The sequence below is a fragment of the Gobio gobio genome (assembly GCF_949357685.1).
Source record: "Gobio gobio genome assembly, chromosome: 18".
Classification (NCBI taxonomy): domain Eukaryota; kingdom Metazoa; phylum Chordata; class Actinopteri; order Cypriniformes; family Gobionidae; genus Gobio; species Gobio gobio.
The window spans coordinates 9013602-9036106 of record NC_137111.1 but is presented as its reverse complement, the minus strand read 5'-3'; the positions used below and the strand labels follow the sequence as shown (position 1 = coordinate 9036106).

Sequence of the window (22505 nt, the reverse complement as noted above, 5' to 3'; positions counted from 1 at the left end):
AATATTGTCCATTATGTCACATTTTCTGGTCTTCTTGGACCAGATTCAGAGCGATGATCAAAACTCAGATGGAGTCCATCAACACCCCCAAAGCTTCACAGTCCTGTAGCTTGTCCTGGGGCGACATTTTGTTCAGTAACATTAGGCATTTCTGATTTAAACTGAGCATTTCTAATATGTCAGCATATTTAAAAGCACTTTAAGTTATGGTCATATTCCCTATATTCACTGTAAATTCAAGCTTCTAAGCTTTAAAATGACACCTATTTTGTGTTGGTTAAAGGAACACTCCACTTTTTTTTTTTTTAAATATGCTCATTTTCCAACTCCCTTAGAGTTAAACAGTTGAGTTTTACCGTTTTCGAATCCATTCAGCCGATCTCCGGGTCTGCCGGTAGCACTTTTAGCATAGCTTAGGGCTGGGCGATATGGCCTAAAAAAACCCCCCAGATTTAATTTTTTTTTTTTCAAAATTCCGATTTCCGATTTAAATCGATCTTATAATCATTTAAACTTAACGTCAATCTGCAGATGACAGAAATTATTCAAAACAAGTTAACTTTATTTTGTTTTTGTAAAATATTTGCAGCTTGGTAGCACAAACCCGGGGTCCAAAACTTTCAGCATGTGAATAAACTAGTCAAATGTTAATGAATTGATATGCAGATAAAATTAACTTGTATTAACAACAGTAATGTGCAAAAAAGTATAGGGAAAATGTAAATATTCTGCTCTTATTAAATATAGGTTATTTTATAGCATCACACTGAACTGACCTACAGCTTCAGTGACTATTAAAGAGCGCTCTTACTTGGTTTCTGGGTAATTTGGTCACAATTTGAAGACAACTACTTTTCTACTTTTGTCCATAGGGAGTGGAAATGTCTAATAAGTCAATAAGTGCTCCTATTAAAAAAAACATTAAAATTGGATAATATTTAGAGCTTTGAAGTGCTTTAAAAAATGTGAAGCACTTGAAAACCCCTGAAAAGTGCTTGAATTTCAATTTCAAAAGGTTGTACGAACCCTGAGATGAATAATGACCACATGCATAAAAAAAAAAAAACAGTCCACTATTTCTTACACAATACCATGTGGTGTTACCATGTGAGGCGGCAGTAGCTCAGTGGTTCATTTAGGTTGTCTACAAACCGTATAAATGCAGTCCATTTACCATTTACTACATTAAATCCATGGTGAATGTTTATAATTTGTTGACTGAAACCCCATTGCTCAATGGTTTCCCCTGGTCTCCACGTCATCGCTGTTTGATCTGATATCTGTGGTTTATAACAGAATTCTGCGCCTAACGCTTCCACTAGATCTCGCAGTAGCGATGTTATTAATTCTGTGGTGAATTCAAACACTTTCTCACTGGATCTCCCAGCGGTGTGATCAGCCCGTGTATGAGCTCACGCTGATAAACGGTCCACGCAGCGCAGCTCAAACGAGTAGCGCGTTTCCGTTCAGACTTCAAACACACTTTGCAGCGGGGTATTGTTTGTTCTGCGACTGATGCCGAAAACCGAACCAATTATGAATGACACCGTATTTGTTGTTTGTGTATCTCTATGGCAAACACACAGGGGGAGGGCTGAGCCCATGCAGAACTACGGGAGCCCAGAGGGGAGCGTCGACGGATGTTAAAGAGAAAACCGATTTTCATTCAAACAAGTCAATGTAAACTACACATTCAAGTTAATTAGGGCTGCCACTAACAACTATTTTTATATCGATTAATCTATCGACTAGTTTATCGGTTAATCGATTAATCTAGCGACTAATTTATCACAATAATTTTCAACAATTTTACTTAAAAACATTTAATTTAACATGCACCGTTGGCCTTCAGTAGTGTACTATAAAAAAGTATACAAGCCCTTGACAGAATGTGAAACTAAAAGAGTGAAAATGTAATATCAGCAAATACTTTTTATATAGAATAGTGTTGTCACGGTACCAAAATTATGAATTCGATACGATACCAGAGCAGACTAAAATACAGATACCGAATCGATACCATGGCAAAAAACAGTAAAAGTAATTGAATATGACAGAACTTACTATTCATTGTTTTAGGGTTAAAAAACCCCCTAAAAACTCACTTGCCCGGCATGTTCCTGCCCTGCTTCACACAGAATATTAGGTCCGGCCCTTTAAGAGCTGCACGGACCAAATTCATTGTAACACCCGATTTCTCATTCAACTCTGTATACGTTCACTAAAGACAAATCCGACTGCCTTTACTCGAATACTCGCCAGGACGTGCATTTTTACATATTTTTGACCATTTAAACCCAATAATCCGCGAAACTGCCGTCGCGATCTCTCTGAGTGAAAGGCGTGTGTGGCTGCGCGGAGTGCACGCGCTTCAGGTCAGAGTCTGCCATGCGCTCGAGCACTTTTCTGTTGCTTTCTTTTTTTCCTGAGCTGTGCGTATATATTTGACTGTTCTGCTTCCATTGTTTAGTGAACGGTGGAAACCGAGCTCACGCACACGTCCTCACTCCTGCTGTCACACATCGACGCAAATTAAGAAATACTGCTCTTATTAGACTGCTGTCAAAATACCAGTACTAATACAATTTCATATGGTACCCAACTTACCCGGTCAACTAAAAATATTGACGTCGACTAATTAACTGCATCAACGCAGTCGATTGTATCGACCAATCGCGACAGGCCTAGAGTTAATCGATAAAATCGATCTATCGCCCAGTCCTAGCATAGCTTGGCATAGATTATTGAATCTGATTAGAACGTTAGTATATCGCTCAAAAAATGACCAAAGAGTTTTGATATTTTTCCTATTTAAAATTTGACTCTTCTGTAGTTACATCGTGTACTAAGACCGACGAAAAATTCGCGATTTTCTAAACTGATATGGCTAGGAACTATACTCTCATTCTGCATTACGCAGCGCCTGAAAATAGTCCCCAGCACGCTCCCTGTTTAAGCAGGTTGTCACGTTGGTTATATTGACGGAAGTAAGACTATTTTCAGGCTCTGCGCATTATCATTGTTGTTAAGTTAATTTTAACAACGATCGATTATGGAAATGTAAAGTGACATGTAAGTGAATGATGACGGGGGGACTGTTACTTTCAGAACAAAATGACGCAAAATTTCAGCTGTAGCATGTAAAGAACCCAGTTCGTTATGTCGATTGCTTTTGCGTCATTGTGAAACGTCACTTCAAGAAGCTGCCAGCTCACAGCAGACTGTTCATTGACTCATCCCTGCATTTCCTCTTCCTGTCCTTTCTTCAATATCTCACTTGTTTTTTCCTCCAGACGTCAGCACTTTTACTATTTTTGTCCCCAATGGACATTTTCATGGAGCTATAATTAATATCTCTTGTTCCTGAGTACTACAAATTACCCTTTAGGAGTTGGGTTTTGTAAGCCTTGTCATTCACTGAAAGGTCATGGTGGTTTGGATACCTTTTTATATGAGATCGTGTTTAGTTCACATGCATGGACAGAATGGCCTATTTCTGTCAGTGTTGCGCTGGAGCTTATGTTACAGGTGCGGCAGACGTCTTAAGTTATCCAGCTGACACAGTTGAGTATTGGCATTTCCATTAGTATGACAGTTTTCCGGTCTCTCTCCTTATGAAGAAACATGAAGTTGACCTGTAGTTGACACTTGCACTAAATAAAGTATCTGGAGTTGCGTCAGTGGATGGAGTTCAGATCTGTGTCAGAACTCTGGGAAAGGAATAGTTCACTTAAACATATTTAAGAAAAAACAAAACAACAATGTTTTTACTTCTTAATATTGAAACATTTCGGACGACTTAAAATGTACTGTACATTGTATAGTGTTCAATGGTACTTTTGGAGCTTGATAGTAAAAAAAAAAAAAGCTATCTACTTTCACTGAAAGAGAACATGAGCTAGAACATTTGGCAAGGCAAGTTTATTAATATTATATTTATTAGTTATATTTATTAATATTTCATACGTAATGGGAATTCAAAGTGTTTTACATAAAAAGGATAAAAAAATTTAAAGATTGTTAATATATAGTAAATAGAAGCATAAATAAGATGCAGTGCATGTCATTCAGAATTAAACTTTTAAAATTTCTCATATGTTTAATGAAAGCAAATCTTTTTATATATTCTGAACTACATGAAGGTGAGCAAATGATGACTTTTAGCCTATTTTGCCTGTTGGCTGAAGATTATTAGGAGCGTTTCCAAGGTTGGTTCAGGCTTGAGTGGTTCCTGGCAGTTGTGCTGATTGGATATTACGCCTGTGTGGACACACCCCCACCCTGCAGCAGTAGAAAATGAAATCACTCAGAGGAACTGAAAGCGCCACCTCAGCTATAATCTGTCCTCTGACCAACCCAGTGCTAGCAGCTGGAGGTCCCATTACTACAATGCATAGCAATTACTGCTGGTTTCTAATGCGAGCAACATACATTACTATTGCCCTTCTAAAAAAAAACAACTGTTTTAAGTTTTTTGTTACCGTATTGTTCCGAATATATGACCCTGATTATAAGATGAAACCCCCTCCGTCTTTTTCACGATGTACCTTTTGAAAAAAATGCTTTTTGATAAAATGCTTTTTTTTTGATATTGCATATTTTACATATTTTAACATTTGTACTGAAAGTATGGTAAATGATGGTAAAATGTACCAACAATGACTTTTAAAAATAAACACTTGCCATAAATATAACCTGTAGACCATCCGAATGATATAACAATTAGGCTGGATACTGGATTTAGTTCAAGTGTTCACAGTTTTATTGTTGGTTTCTTTCTGGTGCAAATGCATTGATTCTGTTTGGAGCAAGATTTCAGTTTGCTCAGACTTGTCAGATGAAAGTTTTAATAAAACTTTGACTTCAGAAACTCTGCAGGATCATAAGTTTTGTGCTAGTCTTGTGCATAGAAGAGGATGAGACCTTCCTGCCTCCTAAAGCTGGATTTCTCTCAATCCCTTGATACGGAGTCAGCATGTGCATCAATAATATATGTGACTTGTGTGTGATTTCTTGCCATTTTCTCTATGCTCTGAGCAGTCGAAATCCCATTGAATTCGTGACGGAATATTGAGGTATGGTAATGTGCTGGCTTTGGCCTGCAGGTATGGAAATAAACGAAAACCATCTAAAAGCAATAAATGAAGGAGCCCCATTCCGGATTAGAAGTGTCCATGTCCAATATTCTCTGGCGTCTCTCAGGTATTTTCAGAGGTGATTTCTATATGAAGCAATGATAAATTAAATTCCCCCCCATGACTCCTGGAGTTGGTTGGCAGTATTGTAGCGCTGATGAAAGGGGGTCAGTGTAGTCAGAACTGCGGCTCCCGGCATGGGATTTGTATTTACATGCCTCAGCACAGAAGCCCACTGAGCCTCCCAGAGTGTGAGAGAGTTGCTTTGAGACTGAATCCCCCTCCCATTTCGGAAGGAGCTTGATTCAGACACAGGAAACCACTCACACTTGCCCCTGAGCTCTGTCTGCATTCATACATGGAGCTCCTCTGGGACTTACTTGCATTCAGCTCTAACATGACATGGCTGAGACTGTCCAGATTTGCCAGTGTCCTGCTGCTTCTGCCGTTTTCCATCATGAGGAGTCACAGCAGTGACAGGGATTGATGTAAGAAACGTCATGCACAAGACTGTAGGAAGAAGCATGTTTGATTTGATTTCTGGGTGTTTAAAATTGGCATGTGCATTTCTTCATACTAATCTTCAGCTGTAAATGTTAATATTGCTTGCTAATGTTAACTTCTAATGCTGTTATGTCCGGCACAGTTGGTTCGCTCAAACAAACAGATTGCATTTCCGCTTGGTTCTGTGACTGGCACATAAATTACACACTTCATCTGCTTCCTTCCATGAGAAAATGTTTTGGATATTGTAAAATGGACACTCATTTATTACTGCTGGAACTAAGTAGGGGTAGAACAAAATATCGATACGGCAATATATCGTTATCCTTCTCCGTGCGATATGACAATCAATACGTTGGCGCCAAATATTGTTATTTTAATTGCGTAATAAAATAAAGCTTTCTAAATAGATTTTTTTTTCCGGCTCCCAGCGTCGCTACTTCATGGCTATAGAAACTACGAGCATGCAACGTTGTAGTTATATTGTCAATTAGTAAGTCATGAAATAAAAGTAAAGTACCAATAAATCACATAACTGGTACGTCGTACTGGATATGCATGCAGGGATGATGTTCATTCTATACAGGTGCAGTTTCCATGTTTCATTAACAGTTAGTTGGTACATATTGTGGATTCACCACTTTGTGTTATTTTGTATATTTTTAAATGACTGGTGGCTTATACCAACTTGATTGTATTAACAAAAACGAGTTTGGGACTGCAATTTAAAAGGTTGGTTCACCCAAAAAATGAATGTTCTATCATTAAATCCTAGCCCTCATGTCGTTCCCAACCCCTAAGACCTTCGTTCATCTTCAGAACACAAATTAAGATATTTTTTATGAAATCCGAGAGCTCTCTGACCCCTCCATAGACTGCGCTATAAATAACACTTTCAAGGCCCAGAAAGGTAGGCAAAGAAACACGCCGACTTTTTGGGACTTTTGCTTATTCACCGTATCCCCCAGAGTTGGATAAGTCCACACATACCATTCTCATCTCCGTGCGTGCCATAACTCTGTCTGACACACCCACCGCTAGCCTAGCTTAGCACAAAGACTGGAGGTAAACGGCTCCAGCTAGCCTACTGCTCAATAAGTGACAAAATAACGGCAACCTATTTACATGTTGTGTTGTGTATAGTTACATTGTGTACTAAAACCGTCGGAAAATCTAAAATTGCGATTTTTCTAATAAAATAAACAACAAAGAAATTTGCTTAAAGGGTAACTAAACCCCTGCTCAGAGCTTAACTCCACCCACTGGCAATTTTCAAAAAATGCTGGAAAAGTGGGCAGAGCCCGGCGGACACAGAGGGGACAAACCGAGGGCGGGGCTGAGCGGAGGGCGTGCACCTGAGACCCGCAGTGACGGATTGATTGACAGCTGTCAGACTCGCGAGTCGCAAAGATGGAGAATGACTGGAGTGACGCCAGCTTTGCAACAGAGCGGTCATTTCTCCTACCTTCACCTGAAGTGGAGGAGGGTGGATTGTCTGTAACAGACACAAACCCGGAGCCTTATCAATGCGAGCCGCTGCTCAAACTGCGTTAACTCCCGATGCCGACGATGCTAGTGAAGCAGCCGCGCAAGAGAACTGACCTAATCTATCTGCGTCCGCGGCAACCACTTGCGTGTCAGGGTTTGAAAGCGCGTCTCATGTATGAAAATGATCTGTACACATGACGGACGGCAATAATATCGCAAGAAAAGCCTGACGTGTACTGACAACTGCATTATTCAACCGTATTTTCTTCAATACAATGTTAAAGCAAGTGTCAAGTGAGTTTCATTCATAATGTTTACTTCATGTAATATGACAGCTCATACTGGAGTGAAGCCGTTCTCATCATGTGATTGGGGGAAACATTTCTGAGGGCGTGGTGAGCTCGCGCCAGGGGCGCGGATAGTGAGCCGTTGGAGGTACCATCCTACGTCACGATGTACCACAACGTCCAATAGGAAAATTCAACTGCAGTAGCCAGCGTTCAACCTTAAGAGGGCAGCACTTTGGCGGTTTTACACCATATTTTATAGAATTAAAACACTTTATACTCAAATGTCAAAACATTTACTCGAATCAATGAACAGCATTAATAAAGCCCCAGTATTACAGATCATTAACTAAAAAAAGTTGGTTTAGGGTTTAGTTACCCTTTAAACAAAGAAATAAAATCGACAGATGGTGTCGGAAATAAAAAATAAACCCTGAATCGGTCATGAAAAATCTATTGGTAGATCTTGCCTTTCATCAAGGCTGAGGTCAGGGATCTTTGGCTTGAAAAGGTTGAACACTTTCCATCATCCTTGAAGCATGTCTTCTGTACTGATCACACACTCCGAAAGGCTTTGTAGCAATAAACCTTCAGGGAAATGCAGACATGTTTTCCATTCACTAAGGAAGCTCATTTCTGAGGTGACCAAAATCTCAAGATTGCATGTATCCTTGACATAGAAAGCAATCCTAGAATGCAACGTGAAATGCTCTATCCATCCTAGTGGTCATTAAAATATACTCTTCTACCCAATGATTGTGTGCTTTTTAATGCTTATTTTGTGTTGTTAGCTTAGCCAACACAAACTCTGTTTAGTTTCAACAAAAGTCCCTTTAAGGCGAGCCTCCAAGGTTGGCAAAGAAAGCGTAATGCTCTGGTACACGAGGATAAATACAAGGCCGTTTATTTGAATGGATGTCCGGGAAGGAGAAGCTTCACTATGTTGAATGAACTGCTTTTGTGGGGAAACATCTGATCATTGAATGAATCGACGATCGATGTTTGCCATTAAACATTTGATTTGTATTGATCTATTTTTAGAGTTTACACTGACAAATATTGCGGTTTCATAAGAGAACTCATTCAATTTTGAGACGGGTATGATTCAGTTTTCTTTGGTATCCACAAACAGTGATTCATTGTTGCACAACTCTCACAGAAATTAAACGATGCCAAGGATATAATGTAATTGCTTATCAAGGCACACATGATTTAAGTCAGTGTTTTCCAAACTTGTACTTTGTTTTCCAAAGTAAAAAAATTCCACTGCACACCACTATATAAAAATATAACAAAAGTGCACAAACATGCATTGCTAAAAATGGCATTATAAAACTAGATATTATATTAAAAGTAGTACTTCAATTTAATGTGAAACTTGAGCTTGCGTCAGGTAGGAACACACTAAGGTTATACAGGTAGTTACTAGTTATATGATGTTGGTAATGATGATAAAACCACTACTACTTACTGATGCTGTTGGGCGTAAACCTCGTTTTTAATTAAAACAGTGTTGTCAAAGTTGGTATTGTGGCTTTATATAGCTATGGTCAGACACTTGTACGTGTCATTATAATATTAACATTTTGTTGACCAGCGAATGACCGATATATGTGACCCATGGTGGCAAAATGAGTCGGAATGCACACGGGCTGAGTACGAGCTACAGGCAAAACAAGTGAAAATGTCTTCACGTATTCACGCAAACATTACCTGTTAACGTCTTGTATGAATGTTTGGTTAACCGTTGGTGAAAAACACCTGATGTGTAATTGGTGTTATGACCAGGGATTTTAGGACTGACCAGGGCTCTGTTTTTCTTGTAGTTGATATCTCTTGATCAAAATCTCATGATATAAAAGATGAAGCGCTATGCACAGGATATTTAAAACGGTATAGACTTCTCCACTCTTCAAATACAAAAAACATTAGCCTTTATGGATATAGTGTTTCTTGAGCAAATTGCAAACAAGCAATCTCCAGACTGTGCGTGTGTGCAGCACATTCAAATTGGAGGCGGTGTGGAGTTTTGAGGTTTATTTGACAGTTTGAGGAGCCAATGGAGTTACGAGGTTTAGTCTCAACCTCTTTTAAATTCTTTTTATCGGACGTAAAGGATGACCAATAGCATTAATCTTTATAAAACAAAAATAACTAAATATAGAGATGCAAAGTTTTGGCTAGACATCAGTGATATATTCTTATTTGTAGCATTTATTTGTACTTCTGTTTTGGAGTTTGACAATTTTCAACGGCACACTAGTGCTTGGGAAACACTGATTTAAGTTGACCATTATGCCTCCAATGGTAGAACCGTGAAGGTTGGTATCTCCTAATAACAACACCTTGTCTGTTTTAACCTTACAGATTTCCTGTCACATATTGCATGAGCACCTTATTTTGTATGAAGAAAAAAAACTAAATTTTGGTCCATGCCATACATAAGTTGTAAAAAATATCCTGCTAAATTTGAAATGTAAAAATGCATGTTAAATTTTAATTAAAAAAATGTTTCTGCTATTACTGAATAGTGTATTAGTGCCCGACTGTGTGTTTTAAAGTGTATTACTGTATATTTCAAGTGATATAGTGTAAATATACCAATGTAGTTGAACTACCAGGGCTGTATGATTAATCGAAAAATAACCAAATTATTTCGGTTTTCACGTGACTCCGCCCCGTCAGTCACATCAAGTGCAGTTTGAAGGCACACAGAGATGCAGGAGCGGTTATCTGTGTTTATAGATGCCCAGAATCACTATAGTAACTGCATGTTTTACACAGTTTATACAGGTCAGTTAATTGCTGTTCTTATAGCCTACGCGCTGACACACACACACACACACACACACACACACACACACACACACACACACACACACACACACACACACACACACACACACACACACACACACACACACACACACACACACACACACAGACGGCGCGCGCAAGCCCCGAAGCCGCTTTCACTTTCGTGCTCATAAAGTTTGTCAAGTAAATGCGTTTAAAGGCTTGGCAGTTTCAACATTTAAAGCGATTGTTAACTATTCAAAAACAACAATACGGAAAACCTCTCCGTTCAGTGCTCAGCTTTTTTCTGTGACACAAACGCGCGCGCCCTGAAGGCAGATCTTTCACCTGCGTCCTCACAAAGCTTTGTCATTTGTATGTGGTTTAAGCCCTGCCAGTTTGAACATTAAAGCGAGTTTCGACCATCAGATGTGTATTATGTTGAACTAATGCCTGATATATTTTGACAAACGAACACTCAGACAGAAGCTGTGACTAAAGTAAAGGCACTAAAGTAGCTTAGAAACTCAACCGTTATAGGCATACATTTTAATACCTTTGAAGTAAGTACAAACCACAGCTTCATAATGAATAGAGACAGTATGAGTAATTCACACACACAATCACTCTCTCATTAATGCATTCAAATAAATGTAATGTAGGCCTACAGTGTTAATTTATCTGTATCTGATGTACAACAAACAGAAATCTGCTCCATAGACAATAACTGCTGAAAGTTTCCTTCAAGTATTTTAAAATCACAATGCACTTTTTCATTAGAAAAAAAAATCCACCTTTAATAGTAGAAAATATTTACAGTACAAACCTTATCAGGGAACTTACTCAAAAACCTTATGAGGGCAAAAAAAATCAAAATAATAGTTCATTATTCGTAATCGTGGTCAAATGTTCAATTAATCGAGGTTTTTATTTTTGGTCAAAACGTTACAGCCCTACTACCTAAATCTGCTCTTTACCGTAAATGATAAATACCGTAATAATAACGGTTGTAAAACCGCATGATGAATCAGAGCTCCATAAAGCATGGCCAAATATCAAATCTTCTTCAAGAATTTTTTTTTCTTTTTTTCTCAGCCCTAGTTTTTAGTGGAGGAATCGCATTTATTTTGTTTTTTTTTTTAAATGGGGAAAGAATCTTTTCAAATTTCTTTTTTTTGTTTTCCACAGACAAAAAATAATGTGTTTGGACTTGGAGTGACGTGGTCGAGTAAATAATGATAATTTGTTGTTTTTAATTAACTTTGACCTAATGCAAGTAATTCAGTTGATTGGACTGCTAATGTTGACTTTTTTGTTTCATGTTCGCTGTTGTTCTTTGCATGTTTAAGTAAATGAAGCTAACAACTGCAAATCTGTGGAGAAAATCACATAGTGGGCTTCTAGCTTGAGGAGAGCTGCAGTGGATAAGCTAGAACGGACCTTTCAATGGATGTGGTCTCTTTTCAGCTTCGCTTCATGTACCTCGGTGTCTCTAGCTACCGTATGCTGTAGTTTTTCCTGAAACTCTATTTTTTTTTACAAACCATACTGCAGCTGTCTTGTTCCTGACTGCCGGTGCGTCAACCTGGAAAACAGTTTGAGTTATTGTTTATTCCACGTCTTCTCTTTTGCGTTCCTTTTCGTCACACTCTTTCTTTTCTACCTTTCAGAATAATAATTCTCAATATGTCCGTGCCTTGCTTAGAGCTCACTGAGCGCTCTTTCTAATTAAACTAGTAGGCTAATGGCTTGTCCTGTGTCGCCTCTCATTGCTCGCAGTGTCTTTGAGATGCAGACTGTGGGAACATCTGTTGAGTAGCTCCTGGAAACCGATTGTGTCTGCCTCATCGTTTCTCCTTCGAAGAGCCCAGCGGTGCAGAGAGACAGATGAAGAGGGAAAGCGCTGAGGTTTGTATGTTAGACAGGCTAATATAAGAGAGACGTGACTTCACACATGCATGGGAGTCTCCATCTGTTGTCATTCTTGGCTCATCTCTGCACTTCACGCAGTTATATCAGCATCACTATGCTACTCTTGCGAGGCAGTTCGGTTCATTCTCGCTCGCATTCTCCCTTGCGGGATCTCGGCGCACGTTCCCCTGCTCTGCTCTGGACTCCCTGGAATTGCTGTGTACAAAACGCATGCTGTAATGAGCTCTCTATCTGGCTTAAACAGGACTCGAGACTCAACTCTTAAAATTGTTAATCCAATCCATTTTGGTTAACTTAATCCCGGGTTATTTTGTTCCTTGTTTCACGCTTGTCCATACTCCGTTAATTATTTCACTGTTTATACCCCCTCGGGTTGGCTAGGGATTAGAGATGCACCAATTGCAATTTTCCTTTTTTTGTAATGGCCGATTCACACCGCACAGACAAACGCCAACAAACAAGTCTGTCGGAGTTTGTTGAATCGGTTCGTTTACCCCTGTCAGCCTCTTTTGCCATTGGTCGGGAGTTTTTCACCCGATTGAACATGTTCAATCTGCGTTTGTTGGGTTGTGGAATGTCTGAGAAGTGCGGTATGATTTTCCAATAAGCGACAACAAATGTAATCTGACCTGGCCATGAACTGTTGCCATGACGATGAGGCAAGTCCCATTGCAGGTATGCATTATTTATGCATTGCATTGTAGGTGCTGGGCGTGCTTAGTAAATTATCTTTGTATACAATTCTAGAGAAAGAGCAAGCAGATATTCGTGAGAGCAAAAATTGAGTGCACGTGTAAAATCTGAGCGAGAGCTGAGCCATATTTGAAGGCATGCGTCCAATAAGTTTTGTGCTAGAGTGAAAGAAATCCGCCTGGGAGCGGAGAGATTCGCTACACTCTTGCGTTACAATAATGCGCTGCCGACATTTAACGCCATAGAAACGGCTTCAAATTAACTATAAAATGAGAAGAAAGTCATGTCTGAAAGCTGCAATCTTTTATTTTTATTGGTTAAAATGAATATATCTCGACCATTTCCGTGGGTGCTCGAGTCTATTGGCCATCTCCCCAAACGGACGAGGCGCAAATGCGGTCAGCGGAGCCAGACAAAAGTATAAACAAGGCTTTACGGCTCCGCAACCGGAGCTGATCGCATCCACTCTAGTCAAGGCTTCTGTTTATACCAGCCGCGCGCGGCACAAGGATAGAACTGGCGATATATGGAAAAGATGTGGAAAAGATCAAAAATTGTGGCTATATTTCAACAGGCTCGATGCCAATAGCGTGCAATGCAATTCATGACAAGATAATTGACCGAAAACACAACAAATCTGAAGCATTTGACAGAGCATGGAATAAACTAAAGAGCAGAAAGTTTCTCTGTATTCAACTGCAAGAAGAACTGCAGCGCGTCGCATAAATGAAACGAAACTCAGCATATACTTTCCTCACAGACATGAGAAGTAGACCTATAGAAATTGCGAAATATCTACGTTTAAACAAATCAATTCAAATCTAAAACAAATGCTTTGATTAATGAAAGGTGCATATAGGTGCGCGTGCGTTCACTACTGCAGAGATGACGAGTCTGCATCGCCAACTTCATCTTTGCAGCCAACACGGACTCAGAAAACACTAGTTTATTAATAAACAATTCAAATTAATGTCTCATTGCTATTTTTACATTTATAAACATTAGGCTACCTTTGCCAGTGCTTTGCGGCAAGCTTTAAGTGTGCGCTTGAGCGCGTGGCATATTTTCCGCCCCAGTACCCTATATATGAATCTTTGAGTCTGTTAAAAAAAAAAAAAAAAAAAAAAAAAAAGTCAACAAACTGAAAAAATAAAACCAAAGGTTTTTTTTAGGTAATGTAATCTTGTTAAAACAGAAATGATGGTATCGAAAAAAGTATAGTTCAGGAACTGGTATCGGTATTGATATCGAACATTTTTGAACGATACCCAGCTCTATTAAGCGCAGTAAGCCACTCATTCTGGTACTTGCAACTCACAAGCTGTTTGCGAGGCGGCCTAATGTGTGTGCCACTTATATAGCTTTAGGTGCGAGCACGAAACCTGCGGGAATTAGTAAAATGATGCGCTATACAAGCACTATTTAACCAGAGCGAATGAAACGAGTGAGTGAGAGGAGGCGGTGTGTGTCACGTATTTATTCAAACAAAATATTTTTAATATGTTATCAGCTATAACATGACAATAATTATCGGCTTTTTCAAAATGATCAAAATCAGAATATCAGTGTATCCCCAGGGCTCCAGAGTGCGACTAAATGGTCGCATTTTGCGACTAAAATTTGAGAGTGTGCGACTGAATTTTACGTCCAGTCGCACATGTGCGACCAGTAAATTTGCCTGCTGTCATACTGGAGAAATTAAGAAAATACACTTACTAATTATAATTGATAGACGTTATGTCTGGCAAATTCTATCTTTGCCAGCCGTTTCTATATGAGATAATATTAAACCATTGTTTTGCTCTTCTTCGCAATCCAGAAGAGAATCGAGCGAGCTCTCTCACGTTGAGCTCCAGCGAACACACCACAGTCAGCTTAATGAGTGACGGCCAAGAGAACTACACTAAAGTTTAGTCTGCTTACTTTAGGGATGTGCTGTGATATTAATCTAATTTTATTTTCGATTTTGGCTTCCAAGAATTATAAAAAGATGATATGAGGTAAAACTATTCCTATAGCCGTGTTCGTCGAGCTCATCCTTCCCTTCACAGCCTTGCGCTGTCATTTCTCCCTAAACCTAAACTAAACGTCAGATTCAGTGATTGTTGTAAACTGCAGTCTCTACTGTTGCTAAACTGCGGGATGTGTTTGATAAAAAAGAGCTATTAAATGCACAATAATCCGCGCAAGAGACGCTGTTTCCAACTTCAAGGCGGTTTATGTGTGTGTGCTGCGAAATGGACCGACTGGCACTTAATATTTTAGGCGTTGTGTGCGCGTCTAAACCATCAAATAAACAACAAATAGCCGGTGTCAAAATGACCGGATTGGAGAGTAGTTATTTTAACAGTTTATATCTTAAATGGGCGTAAATAGTTTGGAGAAATAGGAGAATATGATATTATTAGTTCTATCGGTCTTAAAGGGGCAGCGTCTAATAAACCTGCTGACGATTGAGCCATTGATTCGATTCGAACAAAAGGCAAATAGAAAATATTCACATCTCTTGAATTAATAACTTTAGATTTTATACTATGCAGTGTTATTTTACATTTCATTACTTTATTAGATTTCTTTGTAGGTTTGTTCTTTACTGTAATAATGTTAGCAGACCTTCCGAATGCCTGCACACTGGTCCATTTACAAATAGATGCGGTTTGCGGTTTCTTTTGCTATAGATATTTTACTTTTCAGATTATAAAGCCATGTTAATTATGTTTTTAATGTTTGTTTTTTTTTAAATAAAAAAAATATATAAAGTATAATAAAAAGAACCGTTAAGAATACTGTTAAAGTACCGGATCGATAAGCAGTATGGGTAAGAGTAGTAATACCATTAAAACCTTAACGATACCGACTCCTATTAGTAATACAGTGGACATTAGTAGATTTGGTTAGCATGTTGATTTACGGTGTGCGCCCCTAAAATTTCTGGTTGTGCCCCTAAAATTTTCAGTTGGGGGCCACTGTGCTCCTAGTGAAAAAAGTTAGTCTGGAGCCCTGATCCCGTTTCATAATCCCCCAATATAGAGTCATTAGAGTTATATTATTTTGTTTTGTTGGTTAAGATATAAGATAATGTTATTGGTCACACTTTATGTTAGGTGACCTTAACTACTATGTACTAACATGAAATATCTACAAGACTACTGTGTAACTACATGTTCACACATTTACTCTAATATAGGGGTTGTTTTATGATTAGGGATGCAACTACAAATGTTAAATGTAACCACAAATGTCAGTTAAATGCAAGTACTTTAAATGTAATTACAAAGCACCAACATATATGTATAATATAAGTATATCAAATGGTTTACTACATTAAGGCCACTATTTTTTGTTGGAAATTCCCCTAAACTAAAGTCTGAAAAACTCCCAGGGTTGAGTGCTGTGTTCTTTGTGTGTGGTTACTTTATATACTCGTGGAGGAGGTGTTGTGGTCATCTGAACACACAACGAACGTAAAAAGTTCTTGATATTCGATCGATGAACACGTCATTTGACAAGGAGTCATCGAAACTGCATTATACTCAATCTCTCATTAGCATAATTTGGAAAGTCAGCGGTCTGGTATCGAAACTGACATTTATAATGTATCAGCAGACCGCAATATAGTGCAACGATTAAGTCCGATGACGGGCGCTCTGGCATGTAGACAGGTTAATCAGGCGGCGCTGGGACGTAGAATGTCAACTGTTGTGTTATAGTCAAATGTCTCTGACATCCATATATTTTAATCCTATTTATTGGCTTTCTAAGCCTTTTCATATCTGCAGAGCTTTAAAGTCACTCATGTAATTACAGGTGGGCTATGTTAATTAGACAAAGTTCTGACTTTGACATTTAAGAGCTCTATATTTTTCCTGTTGTAACTGCAGAGCACTTTCACTTCATAACGGATTACTCATATGGTTCTTTCAAACAGAACAGATACCACATTTCTACCTGTTGTTTTTTTTTTTTTTTTACATGGGATAACTATGTCAAGGAGAGCTAGTCAATGTGTTTGGTGTGTCAACTAGAAAAAAATGTCACTTTAGTATGAGCCACACATATTCACTATATGACTTTTACCATGACTTTTGCCTCAATAAACTCCTAATTTACTGCTTATTAATAGTTAGTAAGATTTTGTGGCGTTTAAGTTTAGGTATGGTGTTGGATTAAGGGATGTAGAATATGGTCATGCAGAATAAGGCATTAATATGTGCTTTATAAGTACTAATAAACAGCCAATATCCTAGTAATATGCATGCTAATAAGCAACCTTAAAATAAAGAGTTACCGAAAAAAACCCATGTGTGAACTCAGTCATGTACATCAACTTGGTTACAGGGTTATTAAAACTATTAAAACATTTCTGTTAATTGAAATAAAGCTGAAATAAAATACAATATAAATATTAGTTGAAAAACTTAATCTAAATGAAAATGATAAATGTAACCGTGGCGATGTACTGAAATTTTAAGTTGAAACAGTTTACGTTTACATTACATGTACATTTATTCATTTAGCAGACACTTTTATCCAAAGCTACTTACAATTGAGGAATACAGCACACTTAAATGATTAACTGGAAATGAATAAACTAAAACTGAAAAAAATAAAATAGGGCTGCCACTAACGACTATTTTTATATTGATTAATCTATCGACTAATTTATCACAACAATTTTACTTAAAAATATTTAATTTTACCTGCAACGTTGGCCTTCAGTAGTGTACTATAAAAAAGTATAAATGTAAACAATCCCTTGACAAAATGTAAAACTAAAAGAGTAAAAAGGTACAAATTTGTAAACCAACCTAACAAAAAAAAAGAGAATATCAGCAAATACTTTTTATATAGAATAGTGTTGTCACGATACCAAAATAATGACTTCGAGATGTTTGCAACAATCACATTATTATCAATCATGTTAACACTAACCACTATTCTGAACAGGTTGGGATGACCAAAATCTTATTTCATGAAATGAGTAATTTCATATTTTTTAAAATGTAATTTTATAATTACCATATAGATTTTTTTTTTTTTTAAATGAGCCAAAATGTAAATTACAAACAATATGACAAAAACTACTGAAAGTACTGAAATATAAAAAACGTGACTTTTTTAAGCGCTGTTGAGCGGAATCGTAAACACCTCTGATTGGCCATTGTGCTCACGCGCGCTCACCGGATATGTCTGTGATTGGCTACAATGATCAACACACACAAGCATCTCTGTGAAGAGCGTCAATGATGTATATTTACAATGTGTTTTTGATGCGCTGATCATTGTAGCCAATCACAGGCATATTTGATGAGCGCGTGAGCTCAATGGGCAGTCAGAGGTGTTTACGTTTCAGCTCAACAGAGCTCAGTGTCACATTTTTTAAATATCAGTACCGATGTTGGTACTTTTGACAACACTTCGAAATATTCATAAATCTAAAATAAAGACTAAAACACGGCCTGGTGATTGGTCAACTACTAAAAATGATTATTGTAGTATAAAAATTGTCGTCTAAGCCCTAATGTGAATGTGTGCAAAAAAAGTAGCTTCTCTTTACTGTATAGTATTCATTAACATCATGTACTGACAGTTGAGCCTTTGAGTCTGTAAAAAAAAACAATTCGACAATTCATACGTTTTGTATTTATTAATCTAGTTTTTTTATTTATTGATATTTATTAATCTAGGCTAATTCATAAGTGGTTCATAATATATTGCTGTTAATTTATACAGCTTTTGAAGAATTATAACAAAGCTGCTTTGTTTTGGGCGATTTAGTGTTTTTTTTTTTTTAGCATTTCAATTTAAGTTTATTTTAATATAGTAATTATTTATTTGATTTTAAATAATTGCGGCCCCTTTGGAAGTTTGATGGTGTATGATTTTCTTTGCCTATATCCTCGTTTCATTTTCCTTGCGTAGTTATAACCCGAAAAACTGCTGCAACTTACTCCTCGAGATGCCTCCCATACCCTCCCTCCCTCCCTCTTTACCCATCATTTTCTCCCCTGAGAATAATATGAATAACGAAAAGCTCACTTTGAGATGTGGAATGTCAGTATAAGTTAAGGAGCTGGTGAGCAATGATTTACCCTCACCGTTTATAAGGTCTCAGCACTGGACTTGAAATGTCACTTGAGGCTCATGGAGCCAGGGTTAGTGCCGTGGATGTCAAATCGAAGACGTCACACACAAATGCACACGGTTTTTCTCATGTCTTTCAGACGCAAGGCTGTATCAGCTCACTGATTTATAGGGCCGCTCCCAAATAGTCGACTAAACGTTAGTCGACGAGAAGAGGTGTAGTCGACCAAGTTTTAATTAAGCGGTTTGTCGCAGGAAAAAAAAACATTCAGTCGACGGACAGATCATTACATGGCTGGTCCATGTGGTGATTGTCGGGCAAGAAATCGAAACGTTCTCCCATCATTCATCGACCTCAATTATGGCTTATCATTTGAAACATGTAATTAGTAGCTTAATGTTAGCCACTTTACATGGCCGCTCTCTCTAACGTTAATGTTAACCTAGATAATTATTAGGCGCTTATGATATCCAAGTGTTCATGAGGACTGTGGAAATTAAATACTGGCCGTACCTTGTGACATGTTTAACTTTTATATGCATTTTGACACATCCACTATATTGCAGAGATGAGAGTCCGTATATATTTAAATAGTTAAATTAATATAAGCGTGCGACTAGTCGACCAATGGCATAAAAGAACGACGACTAGTCAACTAGAAAACCTTTAGTCCTACTGATTTAGTACATTCGCTAGTCCCTGGATCTGAATCCATCTCTTTGTTGCCGTTGGTTCCCGGCCTCTGCTTTGTTTCCTGAGGCATGGATAAAGACAACACATGCAATAGCAGTTTGGTCTGGAGCTGATGAAAGTGATTTTTTTCTTTTCTTATTGGCTCCATGTCTCTCAGCTATTTATGATGTCTTCCCCTGCTGTGTAATTGCACGGCCCACTCATGAGCCCTGCTGGCTCAAATAGGAGAGAATTGTTAGAGGTGCAACGCAAACAGCCTTTGAGATGAGTCCGTGTAAGCAGAGGTATGGTTAAAGACGGGGAATGCCTGTTGCCAGTCGACTGACTGTGGTGGAGGTTTATGCCTAGTTCAGACTGCCCGATTTTAGCCTCGATTTTGACTCGCCGACAGGTTTTGCGAAATCGCCGACAAATGCCCGAAATCATAGGCAAATCGATGCTCGTGCACGTGAGTGACAATCACTCAGTGTGAATGATCAAAGACGCGATCAGAGAGACTCGCCTGTCTGCGATTCAAACTCCTGCTGTGTGAACTGTTTCCTGACTGAAAAATACATCGGCGATGACCGACAGCCAATGAGAGAGCAAGATACAGGGCAGCGGGAGGTTCGGGGAGGAGTTATAGACCAGAATATCAGTATTTTAATAGATATATTTACAATTATATCAAACAGAAACAAAGCACAAACATTTGCTTGATCAGCCGCAACAGTAGCACATTGCAAAACTATTTATGTACCTCCAACTCTCTTTGCAGAACACAATACTTGCTCCCTGTGTCTCCCCAACCATTTCCTCCTCCATAATCTTTTTTCCTTTTCTCCCTTTTGCTGCAAATCAGCGCACAGACAATTTGGACCGCAAGTTTCTGCACTGCAGTCTATATTTTTAATAAAAATTCCAGTCTCGCGCGAGAACTGTCTGATGCACGTGTGATCTTGCGTTGTTTCCTTCTCACTTCTCGCGTGTGCTTTGTTGTGAAACGTAATTTGCGGACGGGACAGAGCTCTCGCCGATTATTCCTCTTGTACAGTCATACAGTGTGAAACCCCCTGTAGCCGATCCATCGTGCAGTGTGAACACAGCAGCAACTGAATGCTGGCCCAGATAGTCATGCAGTGTGAAAAGAGGAGTGATCCGACAAGTTTGAAAATCGTGCAGTCTGAACTTGGCATTAGTGTGTGTATAGACTTTAGGGCCCTGTGTACACTTGATCGGATCACAAGTAGACGAGGGAGACACATACCCGTTTACACCTGGTGTTTTAATACGTCTCTTTTGTCCGTTTTCAACCACTTCTGTCCTGATCTCTTTGAGGGGAGGGTAAATGTACAGGCCTTTTCAGATCTTTTGGATGGATGAAAAAAGCTTACGAAAATGACACATGAACGCATCTGGAGCAAGCGTACCACATGAGTCCTGAAAAGTGAAGCCTAACTGTGCGTTCACACCGAGCTCCGGCGAGACGCGGCGCATCTTGGACGATTTGGGTGTCGAGGAGAGTTGAAATCTGGTCAACTTTATGGTAATGAGCTATGACACGGTTTGGCGGCAACCAATGGGAATGTAGTAGTGCTCCGTTCGAGATGATTCCAGAGAACGCAGTGCAGTAATCTTTGGTTCCGACCACATTAATTCCCAAGCAAAAAATGGAAGATGGGTTGATCGTTGCTGTGGCGGGTTTGATAAGAAGGTGCGCAACATTATTTATGGGTGACATTTTCGCTCCAGAACGCTTGTTTTTCAGCGGGAATGCAAATAATTTGCTCAAAACAACACCGATTTGACCACATCACCCAGGACAGTTATTGTAATGTAGGGTGTACACAGATTAATGTTAATTAAAGACCACGGCTAGCAAATGTCTCCTATAAACTGTAACGTTGTGTTGAAATTATACTAGCACTTAACCATGAACACAAAAGCCACACCACACAAATGGCTTTTCATTTGTTAATTTCGTTAGCAAACACGTTAAATTCTTTCAATCAATCTTTTTTTTTTTTTCCTTTTTTTTTTTTTTTTACTTTCACATTTAAATGATTTCATGAGGTTATCTTATACGGTTATACCCTACCTGTGCTCAGTCTGCGCAAATGCAGATCAACATGATTGTTTGCTTTGCAGCCCCTTTAAATACAGTTTTAAAAAAGACCAAGCATTCGATCTACGTCAGAGCGGCAGCGAGTCCACGAATCTTTCTACAGCGTTGATGGCAGGGCGGCCAGAGCGAATATTGACGCTCTCGCCGGCTGCGGTGTGAACGCACAGTAAGTGTATCGATCGCCCCCAGGTGGCTGGACCCAGTATAGGTCATAAACCCCGCCCTCTCCATGAAATGTAATAGGACATAGACAAACTGTTACAATCAAATTACATTTCAAATTAATTTTTCCCAAAGATGGTTTGTCATTTGAAGTCGTTTTTATCACGCTTATGTTAGTTCAAGTGTTCATTCTTCAAATAAGTTTTAGTGAGTTATTTGATGCTATAAAAATGGGGGTGTGACGTCATGATTGACAGCTGAGATTGACAGTTTTTCTGAGTGACTTTTTTCGGGAACCTCGAGAGATGTTGGAGCTTTAACTTTAATTTCTACATTTACATAACTGTTTATTTCACAAAAAGTTCAGGAGGGTGTGATTGATTAAACAGTCTATGGGCGGGACCTTGATGTTGCGGCTCCACTTCACGCTCACTACTGCGCTGACTCGAGATGTCAGCGCCAATATTTACACACTGGTGGCTTCACTTACTTCAATGGAAGAGAGTGAATGTGCGTCGTTCATCTTTTTTTACAGTCTACGGTCTGGAGTCAACGTAAAAACATATGGAGAACAGCATTTATTGAATATCTGAACGTGCAGTAGGCCTATATGAAAAGCATGCTTT

General features: G+C 38.7%; 1 protein-coding gene across 5 annotated transcripts in view; it reads left to right on the top strand.

Moving 5' to 3' along the window:
* The window catches only part of LOC307142227 (tight junction-associated protein 1-like), a 191637-nt gene that overhangs the window by 23657 nt on the left and 145475 nt on the right, over positions 1-22505 (top strand). For 2 of the 5 annotated variants that reach the window (XM_079842903.1, XM_079842901.1), the window contains exon 2: positions 11990-12118. The exons of the other annotated variants lie outside the window; for them this stretch is intronic. The gene's annotated coding sequence lies outside the window, so the exon portion shown is untranslated. The remainder of the gene's footprint in view (positions 1-11989; positions 12119-22505) is intronic. 5 annotated transcript variants of the gene reach the window in all.